At 45.7% G+C, this 7,964-nt stretch overlaps 1 protein-coding gene across 1 annotated transcript in view; it reads right to left on the reverse strand.

Annotated features, from left to right (window-relative positions):
- LOC122760953 (voltage-dependent calcium channel subunit alpha-2/delta-2-like) overlaps window positions 1–7,958 on the reverse strand; it is a 37,808-nt gene extending 29,850 nt beyond the window's left edge. Inside the window, exon 1 of the mRNA XM_044016154.1 lies at window positions 7,916–7,958. The gene's annotated coding sequence lies outside the window, so the exon portion shown is untranslated. The remainder of the gene's footprint in view (window positions 1–7,915) is intronic.
- Between the last annotated feature and the right edge of the window lie 6 nt (window positions 7,959–7,964).

Below are 7,964 nucleotides of genomic sequence, written 5' to 3' on the forward strand. Positions count from 1 at the left end.
AGACATGCCAGTTGCCGAGGTGAGAAGAGAGTTGTGGGCATATTCCACCCACACCAGCTTCTTGCTCCAGGAAGCCGGATTCTGCGACACCAGGCATCGAAGACAGGTCTCTAACTCCTGGTTGAGACGTTCCGTCTGGCCGTTGGCTTCTGGGTGATAACCAGAGGTGAGGCTGACGGTGGCCCCGATGAGCTTGCAGAACTCTTTCCAGAACCTGGATATGAACTGGGGCCCCCGGTCTGAAACAATGTCTTTGGGAAAACCATGAATACGAAATACTTGAGTCATCATAATCTCTGCCGTTCTTTTGGCAGATGGAAGCTTGGGTAATGCTATGAAATGAGTCATTTTAGAAAACCTGTCTACCACTGTGAGCACAGTGGTGTTTCCTTCAGAGACCGGGAGCCCCGTGACGAAGTCGAGTGAGATCTCAGCCCATGGACGAGTGGGAACAGGGAGTGGCTGCAGCAACCCCATCTGCGCTCTGGAGGAGGTCTTGTTGCGGGCACAGATGGAACACGCCTCCACATACTCCCGAACCTCCCTCTCCATGGAGGGCCACCAAAACCTCTGGGAAATGACGTACATGGTCCTCTTAACTCCTGGATGGCAGGTGAGCAGTCCGGTGTGAGCCCAATGGATCACCTGTGGACGCATAACAACAGGGACAAACAAGCGATTCTCCGGACAACCACTAGGTGTCGGATTCTCACCATTAGCCTGCTTCACCTGAGATTCTATCTGCCAACTCACCGCTCCTACCACACGGTTCAGTGGTAGGATGGGCTCCGGTTCCTTGGCAGTAGGCTCGGGGTCAAACAGACGGGACAAGGCATCGGGCTTGGTGTTCTGGGACCCCGGCCTATAAGACAAAACAAAGTTAAATCTGTTAAAAAAAAATGTCCATCTGGCTTGGCGAGAGTTCAGTCTCTTTGCTTTGCGAATATATTCCAGATTCTTATGATCTGTCCATACAATGAATGGGTGCTGTGCGCCCTCTAACCAATGTCTCCACTCTTCCAAAGCTTTTTTCACTGCTAATAACTCACGGTTCCCAACATCGTAGTTTCTCTCTGCCGGCGAGAGTTTATGAGACAGGAAGGCGCAGGGATGAAGCTTGTTGTCCTTCTCAGAGTGCTGGGAGAGTACTGCCCCCACTCCATTATTGGAGGCATCCACCTCCACCACAAACTGCCGGCTGGGATCAGGAACTGTGAGAATGGGGGCAGTAGTGAATCGCACTTTGAGCTGCTGGAAGGCCTCCTCAGCTTGAGGGGACCACAAAAAGGGAGACTGAGGAGAGGTAAGTGCATGTAGAGGTGCAGCTGTGGCACTGAAGTTTCGGATAAACCTCCTGTAAAAGTTAGCAAATCCTAAGAATTGTTGAACCTTTTTGCGGCTATCAGGTGTTGGCCACTGAGCCACAGCGCTAACTTTAGCCGGATCCATTTGCACCTTTCCAGGGGCTATGATAAAGCCAAGGAAAGATACAGTGTCGGCATGGAATTCGCTCTTTTCTGTCTTGACATATAATTGGTTCTCCAGCAGTCGCTGGAGAACCTGCCGTACATGATGCACATGAGAGTCTAAATCTGGGGAGAAGATCAATATGTCATCTAAATACACGAACACAAAGTGGTTCAGGAAGTCTCTCAGTACATCGTTGATCATTGCTTGGAAGACAGCAGGAGCATTGGTCAACCCAAACGGCATGACTAGGTACTCGTAATGACCACTAGGAGTGTTAAAGCCTGTTTTCCATTCATCCCCCTCTCTGATCCTAACCAGATGATAGGCGTTTCTGAGGTCTAATTTAGTGAAAACCTTAGCTTGCTGAAGCTGATCAAAAGCTGATGACATTAGTGGCAGAGGGTACCGATTCTTAACAGTTATGTCATTAAGTGGTGCATAGTCTATACATGGTCGGAGTGTCCCATCTTTCTTTCCCACAAAAAAGAACCCTGCCCCCGCTGGAGATGAAGAGGGGCGGATAAGACCAGCCTTTAACGAGGACTCAATATACTCGGTCATAGCCTTCTTTTCGGGGCCAGAGATGGAATATAGTCTACCCTTAGGAATAGGGGACCCCGGGATCAAATCAATGGGGCAATCATAAGGCCTGTGGGGAGGAAGGGAGGTTGCCTTCTTTTTACTAAATACCTCACTCAACTCGTGGTAACATCTTGGGACTGAAGTCAGGTCAGGAGTTTCAGAGTCTGTGACATGAACAGAGGCAATGTTATCACTAGTTTTCACATTATGACAAGACTTTAAACACTTGGTTTTACATTCTTCTGCCCAGTTCAAGACCCTCCCAGTACTCCAGTCAATGTGCGGGTTATGTTTCTTCAGCCAGGGAAAACCCAAAATGAGAGGATACTGGGCAGAGTTATATAAATGAAATTGCATAAGTTCATAGTGGTTATCAATGATAACTGTGAGCAGTTCAGTCTTGTGCGTCACTCGAAAAATCAGACTGCCATCGAGAGCGCTGGCCTCTATAGGCTGAGATAATTGTTCTGTTTTTAGCTTGAGTCTCATGGCAAAATCCCAGTCCATGAGACTTTCATCAGCCCCCGAGTCAATGAGAGTCTCCAAACTAAGTGTGGTGTTGTGATGCCTCACCTTAGTCTGGGTTAAAGCTCGAGGAGGGAATTCCGTGGAGGAGAAACGTCTCCCCAGTACCCCCCTGTCGACTGGTGAGCCTGTGCCTTTTGCCGGACACGCTGCTAGCAGATGCCCTTGCTGTCCGCAATAGAAGCACCTGCCTTCCTGCAGGCGACGACGGCGCTCCTCTGTGGACAGTTTGGTTCGCCCCAACTGCATGGGCTCCTCCACCTCCTCGGATGGCCTCTCCCTCCGGGTAATGGGTGATGGAGCACGTGAGGAGCTCCGCCAACTGGGTGTAGTGACAGCAGCGCGACCCTGATGACGACCAGCTGCAGAGGCCATTCGGCTTCGTTGTAGCTCCTGTAAGCGGTTGTCTGTTCTTATGGCCAGAGTCATTACTGAGTCTAGATCAGAAGGCAAATCTAGGGGCACTAACAAGTCTTGAATTTGATCTGAAAGTCCCTTGAGAAAAACATCATACAGGGCCGTGGTATTCCATCCGCTATCCGTGGCTAGGGTGCGAAAGCGGATAGCATAGTCACAAACAGAGTCTCTATTTTGTTTGATGTTGCTCAACTCACGTGCTTTCTCTCGGTCGGATGAGAGGGGATCGAAAGCCTTCCGCAGAGCCTGTTTAAACTCCTTGAGGGATCCGCAGATCATTGAATCCCGAGACCATTCAGCCGTAGCCCATGCCCTCGCCCTCCCGGTGAGGTGGGAGATCATGAATGCCACCTTCGATCGTTCCGTAGGAAAGGCTGAGGGCAAGTGTTCATAATGCATATCACAGTCCACAATAAACGCCCGACATCCTCCTGACTCACCAGAAAACTTTTCTGGGGGGGAAAGGCGAAGAGTCGTGGCATGGGGAGCTGAGATCAATGAAGCTCTGGTATCCGCCGGAGATGGTGTGGTCATGGTGTCTGAGGGAGAGGGATCCCTTGTGAGATGAGCAAGGACTTGATGTACTTGGTTTGCCAGGAGGTTAACTTGGGCTGTCATAGAGGCTTTGAACTCCTCCTGACTTTTAGCCATCCCCTTCACGCCACTGTGCAGAGAGGCCATGTGCTCCTCCTGCTGAGTCAGGCGGGTGTTCTGGGAGCGAACGGCCGCTGTCAGTTGTTCTGAGTCGGCTGGGTTCATGCTGGTCAGTTCGTAATGTCACAACCGAACAAGGACTTGAACCCAATAGCACGACTCAGAGACAACTTCCAAAAATACTCTAATTTATTGGACAAAGTAACAAATAAAAATCACTCTCAAAGGGAGGAAAAGTATCAACAGAAAATCACTCTATCGAGGAATCACTAGATAAGCAAAAGGCCAAAGTAACAAATTATAATCACTCACTGGGAGGAGACAAAAGGTCTAGGCAAGGTGCCAAATCAAAATCACTCTTCACGAGGAAAAAACTCTGATGGCTCAAAAAGGGACAAAACAAAGTAGCAACTAAGAAAAGCAAAAACCTTACAAACAATTGACGTGGCATGGATTGGCGTGGGTTCTCTGGCATGACAGACAAGACGAACTGACGCAGGGCAGAGGGAAGCACAGGCTATATGTAACTCAAAGTAAATGGGGAACAGGTGGAAACAATCAGGGCGGGGAAGATAATCAGACTGGCGGGAAAACTACAGGGGAAGGGCAAGTTATCTGAAACGAGAGGAAAGAGAGATGTCAAAATAAAACAGGAAGTCACAAAACAAATAGAAGGCAAAACTAAACATAACTTAACACAACTTTCTGGATATGACAATCACAGCACGATGATGCGGCAGCTGAATAACACAGCGTACTTGTGTTTCCACACTATTACCTGCTATACGTGCTATACGCACCCCTGGGGACGCGAGTGAGAGGAGCTCCACGTGAAGTGGCCCATATTCACTTATTCAGTGGAGAGAGTGAGAGGTCGAGAGGGTGGAGCGGCGGCGGAGCGTCTATTTCAGCTCGTTTTCCCACGGCAAATGCATTTCACAGGAAACGCAACGCCGTTCCAGTCACATTTTAGGCGTGGAATTGGCACGGCGAGGCTTTGGTAACGTCTGTCCCTCCATCTTTGACCAGAACTGAGTATGTGAACAACTACACGACAGAGGAAGCCATGAAATCTTGGATGAATTCTACTGGTGATGAATTGGTTAGGTTTCAACATCTGTATCCATGTCATCCTCAGGGTCAATTATGACTTAAATGATCCTCAATCTTTCTTTCAGACCATTCAGTGTCTCTCAGGATTTTAATCAACTTGCAAATACTTTGATTATGTAAAACTGCCTGCTGCTCCCTGCATTATCAACTGCTTATGCCATGAATTCATTCATTCATTCATTCATTCATTGACTTTAACTAAGGAAAGAGGATGCAAGTTGAACCAGCGAACATTAAGGTGAGATCAAGGTCAATGATCAACCAGGTTTTCTTCTTGCTCAGAGAGGTGTCTCATCCAGTGTCCACATTGTTGACATAGCACCCAGTCAGACGCTGTTAACGGGAGGAATTTTGCCAGGTACGATGAAAGAACACGTCTCCGCAGAGGAAACATTTTCACTCTGAGCACAAACACACCATCTGTGTGTGTGTGTGTGTGTGTAAAAAGGAGAGGCCGTGTATGCTTGTTACACATAAGCATACACGGGGGGGGAAATGACAACCGCCTACTGCTTTATCCTCCACATGAGAGGTCGTGGGGGGAGCTGAAACCAATCCCAGCTAACACAAGGCAAGAGGCGGGGTCACAACCTGCAGGTGCACCCATGGTAAATTGCCCGTGGGAATAAAACACAACTCCTTATATGGACATCCTCTGGGGGTGTTTATAGGCCTGGTTATTCGTAAAATGCGTTTTATGTGTTGTTGAGTCAAAGTTATGATTCATTTGAGATCACATTTTTAGTCATGATATAAAGTAGCAATAATTGTGCAGAAGTCACAAAATAGACGTGTTTTTCTTTTCTTTTAGGTCATAAAAACGAGCCAAGTGAACTTTGAACTGTGAGTTATTTCCAAATTTCAATCCGATTTTAAACGTTTTGAGTACTTTTTGCTCACGTGTGTTTATAAAGTTGGTGAAAATGAAAGAAATGTTTCATCAGATTGTCGAGGTTGTGCTGAAAAAAACGGATATAATGTTGCACATTCTCAAACCCTCTGTATATAATGTTTATTTAAACATAGTAATGGGGAAAAAAAGCAGCTCTGTGTTCTAAAGGTTAAACAAAACATGTAATGATACAGAATAACCCACAAGTCATGTTTGCAAAATCAATGCACATCACAGTCAGCCAGTCTGACATGTATGAGACAGTGGTATCATACATCAGGTAAAATCAGGCCGAGTAGACTACACGGTGTTGTTCAGCTTTGTCGACTTATTTACTGTACTTATTTATGAGCTGTAAGCAAATACAAATAAAACGCTGGGCTCAGCAGAACAGGACAATTAAAGCACAAACGTGAGTCGAAGAAATGAACAAACATGGACTGCACAAAAACACTGACAAACAATTGGCCAACACAACTCCACCACTCTTAGTAGAGATATCTCGAATCTATTGCTGAATAAAAAATAATCCCAACATACTGATTATTCAGTAGATTGATTCTGATATTAATGACAACAGTCCAGCTTTTGCAATTCCTGACTGTCTTAGATCTCTGTAAACACAATATATTTTTAAAGAAACATCTATCTATCTATCTATCCATCTATCCGCAGACAGAGACAGAGACAGAAAGCAAAGAGACAGACTGAGTGAAGACAGAAAGGGCGGAGCGACAGAGAGAGAGCTAGAATGAGAGGGAGATGAGGGATAAATCCTCACTGCTGCAGTATTAATTCTTAATTGGAATGAGATGCTGTTCTTCAGCATGGCGATTCTGCTTCATCAATCTTACATGAAGAGAGACCCAGGGCAGACGGACGAGGACTATGTGGCTGTTTCAGAGAGCTCAGCAGGAAAAAAAAAAAATCAGTGGAAAGGAGGAGGAAGAAGAAAGCTGCGGCGACACTACACCCCCTACTTGAAACAGCCCAATTCATCATAACATTCACACAATATGCATGCATACACACGCCTCACAGATTTATAGACCCCCGGTTCTCGTTTGTGATTGGCCAGAAATCTCTCACTGTTTAACCCCCCCAAAAGATGAGAGCACCATCTGGCCCGATTCTCCATCCAGAGCCTGAGTGTAGAGCACAGACAACCATGGTCCTGAGTAAAGTCTCTAGCTGTATCTAACAGCAACGGGTTACAGGTTTCACAATGATGGACCGAGAACAACAAACACTGATTAAGGAGAGAAAAAACTGTTCATAAAATGCTGATGCAGGGATTTACAGTCGAAACCACACCTTTGGTCTAAGTGATGTATCACAGAGCGTGCAGTGCTGCTGGCTCTGACTCAAGAGGTCGTGGAGAAGATGATGTTTTTTCATGCCATGACGGAACTATTACGCTTGTTACTTTAAAGCCTCGCACTAATCCCACTGCACAACAACATCAGACAGGTTTTACAATAACTGGACAGACTTGATGAGTCTCTACGGGCAACCTCGTCCACAAACTTTACATTTCCTTAGTTTACACCAATGATTTATCATTAAATGTATAAGAAACAAGGGAGGTTGTGAGTGTAAGAAATGCAGATATACATAATATACATACTTTATAGGAATTTAACAAGATGTCAAATGTCCCCAGAGGCTTCTCACACACACACACTATTATAGGCAAACATGAGGGGACAAACCAGATTACATTGCGTGGCCTATTTCTTTCTTGTCTTCTATTTCTCTGAGACTATAATCTAGTTTGTTTGTTCTTATGGTCAGTTGAGTTTTACAGATCATTCCTCTACTTATTGTAATTATTGTCATTAATGGAGAATAACTGTCCTCCTCTTGTCCTGACGTTTGTTTCACGTCTTAATAATGAATTACTCTTGATGATAGTAATCAGATTAGATTTATGACTTAATTCAAAAAAATGTGTCTTATTTTACCAGGAATTCACATTGAGATCAAAATATTGCTTTAAAAGTGAGAGACATTGATGTCTTCTGTTTGACTCACTAAAGTGAGAATATCTATGAATTAAAAATCCTTATCATGGATCATCACGTGGACCAAAGCTCATAAAGAGCGTTGACATTATAATATAATCAGTCAGATTATATAACAAGAGGGTGATGAAGTGTCTCTGGCGTGGACAAGCCCGAAGTTGTTGTCCCCTCCACACCACCACCATCATCGCAGCATCTACAGAGTGTTTTCAATCCACGGCTGACGGCGGTCACTTACGTGTACTGCTGTGGGAACGTGAGAGCCGCTGCTCCAGGCCACGACGCGC

The sequence above is a fragment of the Solea senegalensis genome, unplaced genomic scaffold, assembly GCF_019176455.1.
Source record: "Solea senegalensis isolate Sse05_10M unplaced genomic scaffold, IFAPA_SoseM_1 scf7180000014217, whole genome shotgun sequence".
NCBI lineage: Eukaryota > Metazoa > Chordata > Actinopteri > Pleuronectiformes > Soleidae > Solea > Solea senegalensis.